The following is a 20,518-nucleotide window of genomic DNA, read 5'->3' as shown; positions in this document are numbered from 1 at the left end:
ATTTGATAGTGTTCCTCTCTAATCTTGACATGATACTACAAAAAAAAACTACATTTTTATATGTTTGCAGCAAAGCCCATATGCTTGTGTAGTGTCCATGTAAAAATATAGCAGTCAGTCAATTTAAAGAGGCTCTGTCACCAGATTTTGCAACCCCTATCTGCTATAGCAGCAGATAGGCGCTGCAATGTAGATTACAGTAACGTTTTTATTTTTAAAAAACGAGCATTTTTGGCCAAGTTATGACCATTTTTGTAGTTATGCAAATGAGGCTTGCAAAAGTCCAAGTGGGTGTGTTTAAAAGTAAAAGTCCAAGTGGGCGTGTATTATGTGTGTACATCGGGGCGTTTTTAATACTTTTACATGCTGGGCGTTCTGATGAGAAGTATCATCCACTTCTCTTCAGAACGCCCAGCTTCTGGCAGTGCAGACACAGCCGTGTTCTCGAGAGATCACGCTGTGTCGTCACTCACAGGTCCTGCATCGTGTCAGACGAGCGAGGACACCGGCAGCTACTTACCTGCAAACGCTGATGCTGCTGCAGAATCAACTGTAGCCTCTGGTGCCGGTGTCCTCGCTCGTCTGACACGATGCAGGACCTGTGAGTGACGACACAGCGTGATCTCTCGAGAACACGGCTGTGTCTGCACTGCCAGAAGCTGGGCGTTCTGAAGAGAAGTGCATGATACTTCTCATCAGAACGCCCAGCTAGTGAAAGTATTAAAAACGCCCCGATGTACGCACATAATACACGCCCACTTGGACTTTTACTTTTAAACACACCCACTTGGACTTTTGCAAGCCTCATTTGCATAACTACAAAAATGGTCATAACTTGGCCAAAAATGCTCGTTTTTTAAAAATAAAAACGTTACTGTAATCTACATTGCAGCGCCTATCTGCTGCTATAACAGATAGGGGTTGCAAAATCTGGTGACAGAGCCTCTTTAAGGTGTACCCAGTGGAATATATTGTACCAGATAGCAGATAATGTAGGATCACAAAAGCTGGGGGATCTCTGAAATTTTGTGGAATCCTCAACTATGGTTTGTGCCATCTCTGCATTATACAAACTGCTTAACTCCTTAACGCCGAAGGACGGATATATCCGTCCTCTGCAGCTGCTAGTTCGCGCAGGAGGACGGATATATCCGTCCTGTGATGGCGCGGGTACTGAGACTGTACCCACGCGATCAGCGGCAGGAGCACGGCTGTTATACACAGCCTGGCTCCTGCTGCAACTGCCGGAATCGAAGCGCAAGGCCGATTCCGGCAGTTTAACCCATTAAATGCCACTGTCAATAGTGACAGCGGCATTTAATGTGTTTGACAGAGGGGGGAGCTCCCTCTGTCACCCGATCGGCGCCCCCGCAAACAAATCGCGGGTCGCCGTCGGGTTTCCATGACAGCCGGGGGTCTAACAAAGACCCCCAGGTCTGCCTTCAGCATCTGCCTGTTAGGCGATGCCGGAGGCATGACCTAACAGGTTGCCTGTCAGTTTTACACTGACAGGCAATAATGCTTTGGTATACTAAGTATACCAAAGCATTATATATGCGATCGGCACATCGTATAGTGAAGTCCCCTGGTGGGACTAAAAAAAAAAATGTAAAACAGTTAAATAAAGTTTGTGAAAAAAAAATAAAAATAATTACAGTCAAAGTCAAATAAAACTATTTTTTTGGCCCAAAAAGTGGTTTTATTTAGTAAAACGGTCAAAACAAATCACACATACACATATATGGTATCCCCGCGTTCGTAACAACTTGACCAATAAAATGAATATATTAATTAAACCGCCGGATGAACGGCGTCCAAAGAAAACGCAAAAAACAACATCAAAATTCTCTCTTTTCTCCCATTTCCCCCATAAAAAATAAAATATAAGTCCTATGTACCCCAAAATAGTACTAATAAAAACTACACATTGGCCCGCAAAAATCAAGCCCACGTACGGCCACATCGACGGAAAAATAAAAACGTTACGGCTCTTGGAATGCGGCAATGCAAAAACAAGTAATTTTTTTCTAAAAGGGTTTTTATTGTGCAAACGTAGGAAAAACATATAAAACCTTTACATATTTGGTATCCCTGTAATCGTGCCGACCCACAGAATAAAGTTAACATGTTATTTACGCTGCATAGTAAACGGCGTAAACTTATAACGTGAAAATCAATGCTGGAATAGCTGCTTATTTTCAATTCTCTCCTAAAATAAAGTTAATAAAAGTTAATCAATATGTTATAAGCATCTAAAAATGGTACAATTACAAAATACAACTCGTCCCGCAAAAAACAAGCCCTTATACGGCTATGTCGACGGAATAAAAAAAGAGTTACGACTCTTGGAATGCGACCGTGAAAAAACAAAAAATAATCCTTGGTCATTAACGTGCAAAATGGCCCGGTCATTAAGGGGTTAAGAGATCTTAGGTTTATTTATTTAAATCTAACAAACTACCCAGTTTTGAGCTGAACTGAGTAGGACTGTAATCAGACGGCCATATTATGTAATATTCTATGATCAAAGTCCAGTTCGATACAACTGCAGGACGTCCAGGAATTGTGTTCGTAATACAGTTGCTAAATTCCACTCATGTGAAAGGGACCTTGCTTTGGATATGTAACCTGTAGCCTTTTAAATGAGGTTGTTAGCTGAATTTACACTGTGTGTGTGTGTGTGTGTGTGTATATACGTACTCTTACGTTTGTCTGTACACGTGCGTGTTTTGGTCAGCTGTTTTTTTTTTGTTTTTTTTAATGCAAGTTTTGAAGCCAAAAACAGGAGTGGATTCAATTAAGAGGTGAAGTAGTATCTGTCCATTATCATCTTTTCGTTTATAATCCACTCCTTATTTTGGCTACAAAACTGCATGTGTACAGTACCCTTAAATTGAAAAAAAAAAGTAAGCCCTCTTAATTCCTTCGATCTGTTGCAAGGTAATAAAGTGGCACCCAAAAATCCTTTTTCTGACGCTGTGGTGCATTTACCTCCAACCTGTGCGTCTCCAGTTGTTGCTGTATACAATTGATCACTCCATCAATATGCCAGCCTGAATACTGTGGACCAGTATTCCCTATAAGGTGCGCGGCTACGCACCTTCCACAGTCTGCCAGCTCACTAAAGTTTAAAGCCTGGGCACTGTCACGGGCGGATGCAGTGGCGTCGCTAGCACAGGAGAGGGCTCTGGTGCTAGCGACAGCCAGATTCACTTATATGTCCGTCCTCCGGACGCACATACGAATGAATACTATAGGCAGCATGCCACATTAAGCCTCGAGCCTAAAAGGCGCTGGGAGTCGCGCACGTCGGCGTTATGAGGTCACAGCACGTTGGTCTGCGCATTCGTCCCGCTGGAGAGGCAGTGTGGCACTCGGTCTGTCGCGGGAACTGGGCAAGGTAAGTACAATCTTTTTTTTTTTTTTTAAGGAGCTGTGAGGGAGGGGGTTGTGAAGCACTATATACAAGGGGAGAGGGGGGGCTGTGTAGCACTATATACAAGGGGAGACGGGGGGGGAGGTTGTGTAGCACTATATACAAGGGGAGACGGGGGAGGTTGTGTAGCACTATATACAAGGGGACACGGGGGGGGGGGGGCTGTGTAGCACTATACAGGGGAATTGCTCTGTAGCCCTATATACAGGGATGTGTGGCACTGTATACGGGGGTTCGGTGTGTGGTGCTATCTATAGGGGAGCTGTGTGTGGTGCTATCTACAGGGGGAAGACTACAGTGTGCTGTGTGGCTCTATCTACAAGGGGAAGACTACAGTGTGCTGTGTGTGGCGCTCTCTACAGGGGGTCTGTGTGACGCTATCTACGGGGGGGGGGGGGGGGGCTGTGTGTGACGCTTTCTACAGGGGTCTGTGTGGCGCTATCTACAGGGACAGTGGTGTAATGAGGGATTCTTTTATTGATGCCTATAATTGGTGTTTATAACTGTCTATTTTACTGCTGGACTTGTAATATTATAGTATTTAAAAAAGTAATTAAAACGAATTTCAAATAAGTTTTCTTATTCTCTTATTTAGTCGCTATATTTGCGTTTACTGGGGGTATTACTTTTGGTCATCAGATTGCCCACCATTGATGAAGACTCGCCCTGCTCCCAGTGGCGTAACTACCGCTGTAACAGCCGTAGCGGCTGCTACGGGGCCCGCAGCATGAGGGGGCCCGTGCCACCCGCCGGCACGAGCCGCTATGGCTGCTACAGCGCGACGCCACTGAAGGGCAACAAGAGAAACTGTCAGGTGATCGTGCATCACTGACAGCTGAGAACCTCTCACACTACGAGAGGCTCTGGATCACGTCAGCGGCTTATATCACTCACACAGCCCGGGAACTTCATTCTCTTGCTGCCTGTCGCTCCTCCCGTCTCCGGCAGTGTGGAGGATTTGACATTTGACTCAGTGTCTGCAGCACGGCGACGACACTGATAACTAAGTCAGTGCGTTCCTCGTGCTCACAGCTGCTACAGCTCCTATACAAGGGAGCAGGCTGACATGACCTAAAACTCTATAACTCAATGTCACTTTGTGTCTATAATAACATAGACACAAATAAGGGTCTAAGCATGTTTCAACTAATATAAAAGGGAGACATTCAGACATTGATATTATCTTCCCTTGCAACCTGCACTGATAATCTTGGCAGAAATATTTATTGGTTGTTTTACACTAATTCACTGCCAGATAGCAGCATTGAATAACATACAATTTATGAGAAAAATTGTGTCCTTTAATAATGTAGGATTGGGGGGTCATCTGCACTACAGTACAATTGGACCTGCGTTGGATAATTTTAAATATTCATAATATTTGTTTATAAATAAAGTTTTTTGTTTTTTTTCAATTGTTCAATTGAACCACAAGTCTTTCCCTTATTTCCCCTTCCACAATTAATACTTGTTCCTACAAAAGACATGCATCCCCTATCCACAGGATAGGGGATACATGTGTGATCGCTGGCAGCGATAAGGAGACTGGGGGACCGAAAGTCCCTTGAAGTTCTCCATGACAGACCTCGGACTTCCGGAGTCTGTCGGCAGCTCCATAGAAATGGCTTGTGCGCATGCATGCAAAGGAGCTTTCATTTTTATTGAACTGCGCAGACCCCGGAAGTCCGAGGTTTGTCATGGAAGTACTTCGGGGGACTTTCGGTCCCCCAGTCTCCTTATCGCTGCCAGCGATCACACATGTATCCCCTATCCTGTGGATAGGGGATGCATGTCTTTTGTAGGACAAACTATAGGCTGTTTTTTTTGGGGAGGGGGGGTTGGGGACTGCATGGCATTACCTACAGGGGGGTTTAGGGCGGTATGGCGTTATCTACAGGGGGGGCTGTATGGCGTTATCTACAAGGGGGGTGTATGGTGCTATCTATAGGGGGCGCTGTGTGGCGGAATCTATAGGGAGGCACTATCTACAAGGGGGGGTTGTGTGATACCCAGGGGAGAGGGGGCCCCAGTCAAAAGTTTGCTATGGGGCCCAGTCTTACCTAGTTACGCCCCTGCCTGCTCCCTAACTGCCGCTCAGGAGCTGCCAAGACTTTAGAGGGAACATTGCAGTGGACATCTTATTATACAAATAAAGGGAGAAATTGATAATACTCAATGTAGCAAAAACACCGTTTTTTTCATCCATCTGTAAATACGGATCCGTAGTCATTTATAGTCGTCTGTAAATCATCCGCATTTACGAAAGGGTGTCCGTAAATATGGCCCGTATTGCATCCGTATTTACGAATCCACTAAAAAAACGGGGAGGAAAATGACAGGTTATGCTGAATATTCTGAGGCTCCTTTTAAGGCCTGTGGACGAGAGGCGCCCAGTGCTGAAAGGTCGACTCGTCCATGTTACCCCTGACACATTCATTGAGGATGCTGATACAACTGAACAATGAGCTGGGTGGCTGAGATACTTCGGTTGCACGATCGCAGGAAGAAGTGAGGTGAGAACAGCCTCTCCCGAGGGCTAGCCCTGCCTCTCACATATACTTCCTAATGGATGGTGTCAGAAAGGCGATCGAGGTGAGTATTTATTGAGTTGTGGCAGCCGGCACAGTACAAGGGTACACAGCAAGTACAATATTAGGGTGCAGCACAGCAAACGAAAAGTATGCTATGTGGCAACTGGGTGAGAACAGCTGGCACAATATTGGGGACAGTAGAAGGAACAATATTTGTTGCAGGAGCAGCAGTAGCTGGAAGAATCCTTGAAGATCTGGGCCAGAAAGATGAAATTTGTGACTATTTTTTGTGTGGTTGGGGAATGGAAGCGAACCTGAATTTTTGCTAACGGACTGTTATTTCTATCTGGGCCCCTATCCGCTGTGTCTGCGCCCATATCTTTCAGCTGTCTACACTATTTTGTGTACCTGTCATTAATCCTCCGACTACTGTACTAGTGAAACAGGTGAATTTTAGGGTATGTGCACACGGCGGATTTTCCGCAACAAATTTTATTACAGAAAATCTGCAGCATATTACAGTAGCAGTAAAGTAGATGGGATTTCATCAAATCTCATCCACACACAGTGGATAAAAAAAACTGCTGAGAAAACGTGTGTAAATGACCTGCCGTGCAGATTTTTATTCTGTAACATGTCCGTTTATGCTGCGGAATCGTTTCACTTTTGTTGCGGTTTTTCCTTATCGAGTTCCTTGGGAGGTAAAAGCCGCAACAAATAGTACATGATTTTTGTGGTGGAAAAATCGCAAATCTGAAAAAAAACAAAAAGTTTTCCTGTTTAAATTTAATAAAGTCCATACTGACATTTCCATAGCGACGGCTCCTTGATCCCCTGGCTTTGTTCTGCTGACCTCCTAGGATGGCGTTTCATCCCATGTGACTGCTGCAGCCATTCACAGGCTGTAGCGGTCACATGGGCTGCAGCGTCATCACAGGAGGACGGGCTGCACAGAAGCCAGAGGTGGGGAGCAGGGAGAGGGAAGTCATTTGGGGGAATTTACCGAAATTTCCAGCGGGTTCTAGGTCAGATGCGCTGTGTACTTTTCTGCAACATATCTGACCCGTGTGGATATCCCTCAAGTTCAATTAGGCCTTATTCACATGAATGTGTGCGTTTTGCGTGCACAAAAAAACACGTGTTTTGTGCATTGCAGTTCTGTGTGTCATCAGTGAATGGTGCGTGGCTGCGTGATTTTCACGCATATGCCATCCTTATGACACGTGGTTTTGATGTTTAGAAAAATAAATGAAGGAAGTGCTTTTATTTTTTCCTTCATTTCTTTATCTACTGTTGCGCGAATCACTTGCGACACACGGAAGTGCTTCCGTGTGCCGTGCGCGATATTCACGCACCCATTGACTTCAAAAGGTTCGTGATGCGCGAAAAACGGCCAAGTATAGGACATGTCGTGAGTTTTACGCAGCGGACATACGCCGCGTGAAAATCACGGACTGTCTGAATGGCCCCATTGACTAACAAAGGTCCGTGCGACACGCGTGATTTTCACGAGCGTATCACGGACCTAAAACACGTTCGTGTGAATAAGGCCGTAGGCTGGGTTCACACGACCTATTTTCAGATGTAAACGAGGCGTATTATGCCTCGTTTTATGCCTGAAAATAGGGCTACAATACGTCGGCAAACATCTGCCCATTCATTTGAATGGGTTTGCCGACGTATTGTGCAGACGACCTGTAATTTACGCGTCGTCGTTTGACAGTAGTCAAACGACGACGCGTAAATAGACTGCCTCGGCAAAGAAGTGCAGGGCACTTCTTTGCCACGTAATTTGAGCTGTTCTTCATTGAACTCAATGAAGCACAGCTCAAGATTTACGAGCGTCTCAGACGGCTCGCAAAATGCGAGGAGGAGCATTTACGTGTGAAACGAGGCAGCTGTTAACAGTCTGTCTTTTCACACGTAAATGCCTCTCATCGTGTGAACATACCCTTAGGCTGTGAAACGGCTTTTTTTTTTTTTTTTTGGACCAGTGTGTAGTGTAGCTACTGGCCACTAGATGTCAGCACACGCAAATACTGTGAAATGTTGCAAGAATAAAAGCTGTTCATCTAATTGATCTGTTGTTGGCCATTAGTGGGACCACAGGATTTTCTTTACATTTGTTTTTACGCCTGTTTTTATTGACGTGTCAGTATAATAAAATTATGTCCACAGTTGGAGTTCCGAATCTTTATGGGTTAATAGCATATAAAGTATGTGTGTTTGTGCATTAGTGATATACTGTCAGGCCTATAGCAACATAAGGAAACTATGTATTGCAGATGAATCGAGAGCAGCGTATTTAACCCCCTTAATACCGAAGGTATTTTAAACCTTAAGCAATTTTTTAAGTTTTTTAATCGTCTCATTCCAAGATATATAACTTTTTTATATTTGCGTCGACATAGCTGTATGAGGACTTTTTTTTTGCGGGACAAGTTCTATTTTATAATAGCACCATTTTTTGGGTACATATAATTTATTGATTAACTTTTTAATAACTTTTTAAAAACCCTGAAATTTCTTAATTTTACAGTGTGGAATAAATAACATAATAACTTTATTCAGCGGGTCGTTACGATTGCGGCGATACCAAATTTATATGGATTTTTTTAGGTTTTCCTACTTTTACACAGTAAAAACATATTTTTTTCAAAATTATTTGCTTTTGTGTCGCCATATTTTAAGAGCCATAACTTTTTTATTTTTTTACCGATGCAGTTGTATGAGGGCTTTTCTTTTTGCGGGACGACTTTTTATTGGTACCATTTTGGAGTAGATGCGACTGATCACTTTTTATCAAATTCTTTTGAAAGCAGGATGAACAGAAAACAGCAAATTCTGGCGTTTGTTTTTTTATTATATTTTTTACGGCGTTCACCGTGCGGGTTAAATAATGTAATAGTTTTATAGTTGGGTTCGTTACGGACGCGGCGATACCAAATATGTGTCACTTTTTACTTTTTTTCCATAATAAAGTATTTTGTAAGGCGAAAAAGTGGGTTTTAATTTTTTTTACTTTGGACATTTATTTATTTATTTCAAACTTTATTTAACTTTTTTTTTAACTTTATTTTTAGTTCCATTAGGGGACTTTACTGTGCAAACTTTTGATCTCTATTATAATACACAGCAATACTTCGGTATTGCAGTGTATTATTGCCGGTCAGTGTAAAACTGACAGGCACCTTTGAGGTCATGCCTCTGGCATGGTCTAACATGCAATTACTAAAGGCAGACCTGGGGGCCTTTGTTAGGCCCCCAGGCTGCCATAGAACCCATCGGCACCCCGCGATGCACTCGGGGATGCCAGTGGGATGAGAGAGGGAGCCCCCTCCCTCTAAAATCACTCAGATGCGGCGCTCGCTATTGAGCGTCGCATCTGAGGGGTTAAATATCATTGCCCTGAAGCCAGAGGCTGCTACTAACAGCCCGGGCTTCAGCAGCACCTGGCACGATGAGGGGAAAGTTCTTCTGAAGTGCCGACGTGAAAAGGCGGCACTTCAGAAGAACTACCCCAAACGGCCGATGTAAAAACACTATACGCCGGTCGTTAAGGGGTTAAAAGATTTTTGTGACCGAATCAGTAAATAAACCAAGTTTGTTGCTTATTTCTGGTTCTAACTAAATAATGATATATATATAAGTATACACATTGCACTCTATCTTGCAAGCCATTGCCTCCTCCTATCACTAGTGTTTGGGTTGGATGTTTTTGAGGTAAACTAATAGCACCTCCTAAAGAGTGAAATACCACAATAAATCAAGCTGCTTTACTTTTTTTCAATGGTTGTGGCTTCTATGGTAGCCCACGTACCAATGGACTCTGCTCCGTCTGCTACACAGAATGGCTACGGAGACAGAACAGCAGCAGCAATGGGAGGAATAGTCCCCCAGGTAACACTGTGTGATAGTGACTTGTGGAATAGTTTGGTGACCTGAATACAGAACTGATAAGTGGGAATGAGGCAACTACTCCACATAATAAAGTCTATTCAAAGGTTGATGATGTTGCAGAATCTGTGGCTTTACAATCAGAAGTCAGGTAAGTTATTGTCTCCATTGCGCAGGACATGTGAGATGTGTTTCTACCCCACCCAATTGATGATAATCCCCTGCTCACTTATCTGTGTTCTTTTACTGTCTGTCTTACCCTGTTGTGGTTGCGGAGAAGATCCGTAAAATTTGAAAGCAAAGTTTCATCCTGTGTGACACCAACATTGTGGTGTGGTAATAAGTCATATACTGCTCTTAACTTTATGGGGCTGCGTTCAAACTTTATGTTTTGGTGCAGTTCATAGTTGCACCAAAGCATGAAAAACTGTGGCAAGAGAGGCTGAAGCTGAAGAGCGACTTGTCCTTGACAACTTGACCACCGAGCAGAACTGCCGTGAGCCACCTGGCATGCTACATAGAAAATATTACAACTGCCAACCTCTGCAGTTAAAGTTGTAGTATTTCCTCTGCACCTGCCAAGTGGTGGTCAAGTTGTAATAGATCATTTTCCTGAAATCACTACATAAAAACAGGCCCCTGAGGAAGCCGGTAAGACGATGTGTGTGGATTATTGGACGACGTGTGTGGCAATGTATCATTTATACTCGTTTATATTGGCCCTTATATTTGATTTTGCACTTATATATTATTGAACAGTCTTCATAATTTACTTTCCGGGTTGTTTTGTGCAGTACCATCTTCATTTCATATTATATTTTGTGGACATACCCTTATAGCATGTACCAATGTATAGGACAACCAAGAAGTTCATCAATATGTCCATAGAAAAGGGAAGAAATTCCAGAGCTGTAATGGGGAGAATCATTTATAGTGCCTAGTTTAGTAGAGGAGGGAATAATGCGATGGACTTGTTTTTCAGAGTTTGGCCTCTTAGTTCCAGTAAAGGGAAATCTTAATGCTTCAGCATACTGAGACATTTTGGACTATTGTATACTTTCAACTTTGTGGGAACAGTTTGGGGTTCGGCCCTTTTCTGTTCCAGCATGACTCCCACCGTCCCCAGTGCACCCAGCAATGTGATGGCAGGAAGGAGGTGAAGGGAAAGTGAGCCCTAATCTACCCACCGCCCTGTCCCTGCCTACTTGCAACGACCCGCCCTAGGCGACGAGGTACAACTGGGCGGCGGTCCCTACGCTGTCTAAGTGCACAGGAAAACAAACAGGGAACACGCAAGGGAAGGGGCAGTAGCCACGGAACGCCACGAGGAAACGGAGCGGCGAACGAACAGTCAGGACCAGGACGAAGTGAGTAACCCGAGCGGGCACGGAGACAGAAGCAAGCCAGGGGCAAAGCAAAGCAAGCAAGTCAAGTCAAGGAGAACTGCAGCAAGGCAGAAGCACGGCAGAAGCAGGCTGGAGCAAGCAGCAGTGGGGCCAGGAATCCAAAAGAATAACAAGCAATGAGGAAGAGAAAACTGCAGGTATAAATGGACAGGGGGCGGAGCTAACTCTGACTGACCAGGCCGCGATAGGCTCTCCCACTCCTGAGCCTGCCACCCTGATTGGTGGGAGCCGGTGTCAGTCTAAGAGGTCTGGCCTCAGGTGTCGACTGATTAACCCTGGGAGTCTCCACAGACGTAGTGCCTGGCAGATCCTTTACAGTACTCCCCCTTTTATGAGGGGCCACCGGACCCTTACTAAGAGGACCCGGTTTAGTGGGGAAGAGAAGGTGGAACCTCCTGACCAATACCCCAGCGTGAACATCTCGAGCAGGTACCCAAGTCCTCTCCTCCGGCCCGTATCCTCTCCAATGGACCAGGTACTGGAGGGAGCCCTGGATCATCCTACTGTCCACAATCTTGGCCACCTCGAATTCCACCCCCTCAGGGGTGAGAACGGGAACAGGAGGTTTCCTAGAGGGGGACCAGGACGGGGAGCAGCGTTTAAGGAGGGAAGCATGAAAGACGTCGTGTATGCGGAAGGATGGGGGCAGCTCCAGACGGAAGGATACAGGGTTGAGGACTTCAATGACCTTATAAGGCCCAATAAATCGGGGAGCAAACTTCCTGGACGGGACCTTAAGGCGCAAGTTCCTGGACGACAACCAGACCAAATCCCCGACGACAAACCGGGGGTTAGCAGAACGTCTACTATCCGCCTGAATCTTTTGTGCGCTCTGGGACGCCTCTAGGTTCTTCTGAACCTGGGCCCAGACAGTGCACAGTTCCCGATGAACATCCTCTACCTCAGGATTATTGGAACAACCAGGGGAGACGGAGGAGAACCTTGGGTTAAACCCGAAATTACAGAAAAACGGGGAGACCCCTGACGAGTTACTGACCCGGTTATTCAGGGAAAATTCAGCAAGGGGAAGGAATGAGACCCAATCGAATTGACAGTCAGAGATGAAACACCTTAAATATTGTTCCAGGGATTGGTTGGTCCTTTCCGTTTGGCCGTTAGTTTCGGGATGGAAGGCGGAGGAGAAGGACAGATCAATCTCCAACTTTTTACAAAAGGCTCTCCAAAATAAGGAAACAAATTGTACCCCTCTGTCCGAAACGATATTGACTGGGGCCCCATGGAGACGCAGGATGTGTTTCACAAACAAAGAAGCTAACGTCTTGGCGTTAGGTAGCTTCTTAAGGGGCACAAAGTGGCACATCTTGCTGAAGCGGTCGACTACCACCCACACCACCGACTTGCCCTGAGATGGAGGCAAATCGGTGATAAAATCCATGGAGATATGGGTCCAAGGTCTCTGGGGAATGGGCAAGGGACGTAGTAGGCCCGCAGGTCGGGACCTAGGGGTTTTGGACCTAGCGCAAACCTCACAAACGGCGACGTAAGCCCTAACATCTTTAGGCAACCCAGGCCACCAATAGTTTCTGGTAATGAGGTGTTTGGTGCCCAAGATGCCAGGATGACCAGATAGAGCGGAGTCATGGTTTTCCCTGAGTACCCTCAGCCGGTATTGCAGGGGAACAAACAGTTTGTCCCCAGGGACGTTCCCGGGAGCTGCACCCTGATCAGCCGCGATATCAGAAGCTAAATCAGAATCCGTGGCAGAGACGATTATACCAGGGGGTAAAATACAAGCGGGATCCTTCTCGGAAGGAGGATTGGCCATGAAACTACGTGACAGAGCATCAGCCTTAATATTCTTGGACCCAGCCCTATAGGTAACCAAGAAATTAAATCTGGTAAAGAATAGTGCCCACCGAGCTTGTCTAGGATTAAGCCTCCGGGCCGATTCTAGGAAAACCAGATTCTTGTGATCCGTAAGGACCGTTACCTGGTGTCTGGCCCCCTCCATGAAGTGCCGCCACTCCTCAAAAGCCCATTTAATGGCTAGAAGTTCGCGGTTGCCAATATCATAGTTACTCTCCGTGGGCGAAAACTTCCTAGAGAAGTAAGCACAGGGGCGGAGATGGGTGAGGGAGCTGGTACCCTGGGACAAGACGGCCCCCACTCCCACCTCGGAAGCGTCAACCTCCACAATAAATGGCTCCTCTTGGTTGGGCTGAATCAGCACGGGGGCCGAGATAAAGCACTTCTTGAGAGTCTCAAAGGCCTGGACGGCCTCAGGGGGCCAATGGAGGACATCAGCACCCTTGCGGGTAAGGTCCGTAAGAGGCTTAGCGACGACCGAGAAGTTGGCAATAAATCTCCTGTAATAGTTGGCGAACCCTAAAAAACACTGTAACGCCTTAAGGGAGGCAGGTTGGACCCATTCCGCCACAGCTTGAACCTTGGCAGGGTCCATGCGGAATTCATGAGGAGTGAGGATTTGCCCTAAAAATGGTATCTCCTGTACCCCAAAGACACATTTTTCAGTCTTAGCAAACAGATTATTCTCCCGAAGGACCTGGAGCACCTTCCTGACATGCTCCACGTGAGAGGACCAGTCCTTGGAAAACACCAGTATGTCATCAAGGTACACAACAAGAAAATTACCCAGGTACTCTCTCAGGATTTCATTAATAAAATTCTGGAAGACAGCAGGGGCGTTACACAACCCAAAGGGCATGACCAGGTATTCGAAATGACCCTCGGGTGTGTTGAACGCAGTTTTCCACTCATCCCCCTGTTTGATGCGGATAAGGTTATATGCCCCCCGTAGATCGAACTTAGAAAACCATTGGGCTCCCTGAACCTGATTAAAAAGATCCGGAATCAAAGGAAGTGGGTACTGGTTCCTTACAGTGACCTTATTCAGGTTACGATAATCAATGCACGGCCTAAGACCACCATCCTTCTTCCCCACGAAGAAGAAGCCAGCACCTACAGGAGAAGTCGAGGGGCGAATGAAACCCTTGGCCAGGCATTCCTGGATATACACCCTCATGGCTTCACGTTCAGGACATGAAAGATTAAATATCCTACCTTTAGGAAGCTTGGCACCAGGCACCAAATCGATAGCGCAATCGTAATCTCTATGGGGGGGCAACACCTCGGAGGCCTCCTTAGAAAACACATCGGCGAAGTCCTGAACGAACTCAGGAAGCGTGTTTACCTCCTCCCGGGGAGAAATAGAGTTAACAGAAAGACATGACATAAGACATTCATTACCCCATTTGGTGAGATCCCCAGTATTCCAATCAAACGTGGGATTATGCAACTGCAACCAGGGAAGGCCTAAAACCAGATCAGACGATAATCCCTGCATTACCAGTACAGAGCACTGCTACAAATGCATGGAGCCAACCAGGAGTTCAAAAACAGGAGTATGCTGAGTAAAATAACCATTAGCAAGGGGAGTAGAGTCGATTCCTACTACAGGGATAGGATAAGGTAAATCAATACAAGGCATCTTTAGAGACATAGCAAATTCCACAGACATGATATTAGCAGATGAGCCAGAATCCACGAAAGCACTGCCCGTGGCAGACCGGCCAGCAAACGAGACCTGAAAGGGAAGCAAAATTTTATTGCGTTTCACATTAACGGGAAATACCTGTGCGCCCAAGTGACCTCCCCGATGATCACTTAGGCGCGGAAGTTTTCCGGCTTCTTATTCTTGCGCCTGGGACAGGTGTTCAGTAGATGCTTGTCGTCCCCACAGTAGAAGCAGAGACCGTTCATTCTGCGAAACTCCCTACGTTGTCGAGGGGACATGGAGGCCCCGAGTTGCATAGGTACCTCCGAGTCCTCCGTGGAGGGGCGAGGAGGCGGGACCTCTGGGGGGATCGCAGAAAAGTCAGAGGGGAGCACACTGAAGCGTTCTAGCTGACGTTCCCTGAGACGTCGGTCAAGTCGTACTGCTAGGGCCATAACCTGGTCAAGAGAGTCAGACGAGGGGTAGCTAACCAGCAGATCCTTCAGGGCGTCAGATAATCCTAACCTAAACTGGCACCTTAGGGCCGGATCGTTCCACTGAGAAGCTACGCACCACTTCCTAAAATCAGAACAGTATTCCTCAACCGGTCTCCTACCCTGACGTAAGGTCACCAACTGACTCTCGGCTAAAGCAGTCCTGTCAGTCTCGTCGTAAATGAGTCCGAGGGCAGAGAAAAAACGATCAACAGAGGAAAGTTCAGGGGCGTCAGGAGCCAAGGAGAAGGCCCACTCTTGGGGCCCTTCCTGGAGTCGGGATATGATGATACCCACCCGCTGGTTCTCGGAACCTGAGGAGTGGGGCTTAAGGCGGAAATATAGTCTGCAACTCTCCCGGAAGGAGAGAAACGTCTTACGGTCCCCTGAAAACCGGTCAGGTAACTCGAGGTCGGGTTCTAGAGGTGAGGTGGTGCGCCCAACCCTTTGGGCCAGGGCCTGGACCTGTAGGGAGAGGCCCTGCATCTGCTGGGTCAGGGTCTCAAGGGGGTCCATGATAGCGACAGCGTAGGAGAAATGGTAGACTAGGTAAGGGCTTGTTATTCTGTGATGGCAGGAAGGAGGTGAAGGGAAAGTGAGCCCTAATCTACCCACCGCCCTGTCCCTGCCTACTTGCAACGACCCGCCCTAGGCGACGAGGTACAACTGGGCGGCGGTCCCTACGCTGTCTAAGTGCACAGGAAAACAAACAGGGAACACGCAAGGGAAGGGGCAGTAGCCACGGAACGCCACGAGGAAACGGAGCGGCGAACGAACAGTCAGGACCAGGACGAAGTGAGTAACCCGAGCGGGCACGGAGACAGAAGCAAGCCAGGGGCAAAGCAAAGCAAGCAAGTCAAGTCAAGGAGAACTGCAGCAAGGCAGAAGCACGGCAGAAGCAGGCTGGAGCAAGCAGCAGTGGGGCCAGGAATCCAAAAGAATAACAAGCAATGAGGAAGAGAAAACTGCAGGTATAAATGGACAGGGGGCGGAGCTAACTCTGACTGACCAGGCCGCGATAGGCTCTCCCACTCCTGAGCCTGCCACCCTGATTGGTGGGAGCCGGTGTCAGTCTAAGAGGTCTGGCCTCAGGTGTCGACTGATTAACCCTGGGAGTCTCCACAGACGTAGTGCCTGGCAGATCCTTTACAAGCAAGGTCCATAAAGGCATGGTTGGGTTTGGTGTGGAAGAACTTGACTTTCCTTCACAGAGCCCTCACCCATTGAACAGCTTTTGAATGAATTGGAACACCGATTGCGTCCAGTTTCTGACCTCACAAATGCTTTTTTGGTTGAATGGGCACAAATTCCCACAGACAAGCTTCAAAATCTTGTGAAAAGCCTTCCCAGAAGAGTAAAGGCAGTTATAGCTGCAAAAGGGGGCCCAACTTCATATTAACGCCCATGGTTTTGGAATGGGAAGGCCAAAAAGCTCATATATGTGTGATGGTCAGGTGTCCACATACTTTGGCTACATAGTTACATAGTTACATAGTTACATAGTTAGTACGGCTGAAAAAAGACACATGTCCATCAAGTTCAACCAAGGGAAGGGAAAAGGGAAGGAAAAATTTCTACACATAGGAGCTAATATTTTTTTGTTCTAGGAAATTATCTAACCCTTTTTTAAAGCCATCTACTGTCCCTGCTGTGACCAGCTCCTGCGGTAGGCTATTCCATAAATTCACAGTTCTCACTGTAAAGAAGCCTTGTCGCCTCTGCAGCTTGAACCTTTTTTTCTCCAGACGGAGGGAGTGCCCCCTTGTTTTTTGAGGGGGTTTTACAAGGAACAGGATTTCACCATATTTTTTGTATGTGCCATTAATATATTTATATAAGTTAATCATGTCCCCCCTTAGTCTTCTTTTTTCAAGGCTAAATAGGTTTAATTCTTTCAATCTTTCCTCATAACTTAAATTCTCCATGCCCCTTATTAGCTTCGTTGCTCTTCTTTGTATTTTTTCCAACTCCAGGGCATCCTTTCTATGAACTGGAGCCCAGAACTGAACTGCATATTCTAGATGAGGCCTCACTAATGCTTTGTAAAGTGGCATTATTACATCCCTGTCCCGCGAGTCCATGCCTCTTTTAATACACGACAATATCCTGCTGGCCTTTGAAGCAGCTGATTGACACTGCATGCTGTTATTGAGTTTATGATTTACAAGTACACCCAGATCCTTCTCAACAAGTGAATCCGCCAGTGTAGCGCCCCCTAGGACATATGATGCATGCAGGTTGTTGGTACCAAGATGCATAACTTTACATTTATCTACATTAAACTTCATTTGCCAAGTGGACGCCCAAACACTTAGTTTGTTTAAATCTGCCTGTAATTCATGAACATCTTCCATAGTCTGAACTATATTACATAGCTTGGTGTCATCTGCAAAAATAGAAATAGTGCTATTAATCCCTTCCTCTATATCATTAATAAATAAGTTGAATAATAGTGGTCCCAGCACTGAACCCTGGGGTACACCACTTATAACCGGGGACCATTCAGAGAAGGAATCATTGACCACAACCCTCTGGATACGGTCCTTGAGCCAATTCTCAATCCAATTACAAACTATATTTTCTAAACCTATAGTCCTTAATTTACCCATTAGGCGTCTATGGGGGACAGTGTCAAATGCCTTTGCAAAGTCCAAAAACACTAAATCCACAGCGGCCCCTCTGTCTAGACTTCTGCTCACCTCTTCATAAAAACAGATTAGGTTAGTTTGACAACTTCTGTCCTTAGTAAAACCGTGCTGGCTGTCACTTATAATGCTATTTATTGTCACATAATCCTGTATATAGTCCCTCAATAGCCCCTCAAACATTTTCCCCACGATGGATGTTAAGCTTACTGGTCTATAATTACCCGGGGAAGACCTAGAGCCCTTTTTGAAAATAGGCACCACATTTGCCCTGCGCCAGTCCCTTGGCACTATACCAGTCACTAGAGATTCTCTGAATATTTTGAAAAGGGGGACAGAAATAACTGAACTAAGCTCTTTAAGAATTCTAGGGTGTAACCCATCTGGTCCCGGGGCCTTGTGCACATTTATTTTATTTAATTTAGCTTGGACCATCTCTACATTCATCCAATTCAGTATATCAACTGATATATTAACAGCACTGGCACCGGCTACATCAGCTGCTCTTTCTTCTGTTGTATATACAGAGCTAAAGAACCCATTTAGTAACTCTGCCTTCTCTTGATCCCCTGTGATCAACTCCCCATTACCATTATCTAGGGGTCCTACATGTTCAGACCTTGGCTTTTTTGCATTTATATGCTTGAAGAATTTTTTAGGATTTGTTTTACTATCCTTGGCCACCTGCCTTTCATTTTGGATTTTTGCTAATTTTATTACATTTTTACAGATTTTATTAAGCTCTTTATATTTTACAAAGGATACAGCTGTACCCTCAGATTTGTATTTTTTAAATGCCCTTTTTTTGTCATGTATTGCCCCTTTCACAGAAGGTGTAAGCCATGTGGGGTTTAATTTGAGTCGTTTATACTTATTACCTGTAGGAATAAATTTTGCACTATAATAACGCAAAGTAGATTTGAAAATCTCCCATTTATCATTTGTTCCATTATTTGACATTAGTTCTTCCCAGTCTATATCCTGAATTGCAGCCCTCATCCTGTGGAAATTGGCTTTCTTAAAATTAAATGTTTTTGCCCTCCCAGCCTGCGTTTGTTTTTTACAGTATAGGTAAAATGTAACTATATTGTGATCACTGTTACCGAGGTTTTCACGAACATTGACATTCCCAACAAGATCTGCATTATTAGAAATGACCAGATCCAACAGAGCTTCACCTCTAGTCGGGTCTTCCACAAACTGGCCCATAAAATTTTCCTGCAACAGGTTGAGGAAATGTCTCCCCTTTGCAGTTGAAGCCGAACCATGACACCAATTAATATCCCGGAAATTAAAATCTCCCATTATCACTACAGTACCCGCCTGTGCAGCCCGCTCCATCTGTTTATATATCTGACCTTCCATCTCCTCAGTTATATTGGGGGGTCTATAGATTACACCAAAAGTAATTTTTTCAGTGTTTACCTCCCTTTCTAGTTCCACCCACAAGGTTTCAACCTCCTCACAGTCTTCACCCACTATTGTCTCTTTCACACTCGCCTTCATATCACTTCTCACATACAGACATACACCACCACCTTTCCTATTTGTCCTGTCTTTCCGAAAAAGTGTAAAACCCTGTAGATTTACAGCCCAGTCATGTGAAGAGTCCAGCCATGTTTCAGCAACACCAACTATATCTATATTTTCTTCCAGTATCAAGGCCTCCAGCTCCCCCATTTTGCTTGCTAGACTTCTGGCATTTGTGAACATACACTTTAACTTGCCTGTCAGTTTTTCACTTTTATTATCAGAAATGTGATTTGACATTAATCGGTCCTTTTTATTTACACTGATGTTTTGTAACGAAAGGATCTCCTTATCTTGTTGTCTAGTCCTCTCCCCACATTCTGTTTCTCCCCCCACCAATATAGTCTGACCCCTCTCTAACCTGGCTACCCCTTTTTTTTCTACATTGACCTCCCTCCTCAGCCCTAGTTTAAATACTCCGCCACCCCAGCTAGAATTCTCTCCCCCAGCACAGCGGACCCCCTTCCATTTAGGTGCAAATCATCTGCAGAATACAGTTTGTACCCCAATGAAAAGTCAGCCCAGTGCTCTAGGAACCCAAATCCTTCTCCTCTACACCAAGACTTCAGCCATGCATTTAACTCCCTAAGCTCCCGCTGTCTTTCCTGTGATGCGCATGGCACAGGCAGTATTCCTGAGAATACAACCTTAGAGGTCCTTCCCTTCAGCTTGTAGCCTAGTTCTTTAAAATTATTCTTAAGGCTCCTCCACCTACCATTTATTCTGTCGTTGGTACCGACATGGACCACGACAGCTGGATCATCACCAGCCCCTCCCAGCAATTTGTCCACCCGTTCCACCACATGCCGAACCCTGGCACCAGGGAGACAGCAAACCATTCGGTTGAGGCGGTCTTGGCGACAAATTATTCTATCCGTCTTCCTGATTATAGAATCCCCTACAACTATCAATTGTCTTGGCTTGCCTGCATTACCATCCCGCCGACTACTAGCTGGGCTGTTCTCCCGGCTGTTAGGGAGATCAGTATCCACTAGGGCTGCCTTTTCTGAGACTGACACCCTCGCATCATCACCCAACCTGGCAATTTTGCTTGGAATGCCAGAAACCGGATCGGCCTTCCTTGTCTTTGACCCCTTTCTACTG

This window comes from Rhinoderma darwinii, chromosome 3 (genome assembly GCF_050947455.1).
Source record: "Rhinoderma darwinii isolate aRhiDar2 chromosome 3, aRhiDar2.hap1, whole genome shotgun sequence".
In the NCBI taxonomy this organism is placed as follows: domain Eukaryota; kingdom Metazoa; phylum Chordata; class Amphibia; order Anura; family Rhinodermatidae; genus Rhinoderma; species Rhinoderma darwinii.
This window is presented reverse-complemented; position numbering follows the sequence as displayed.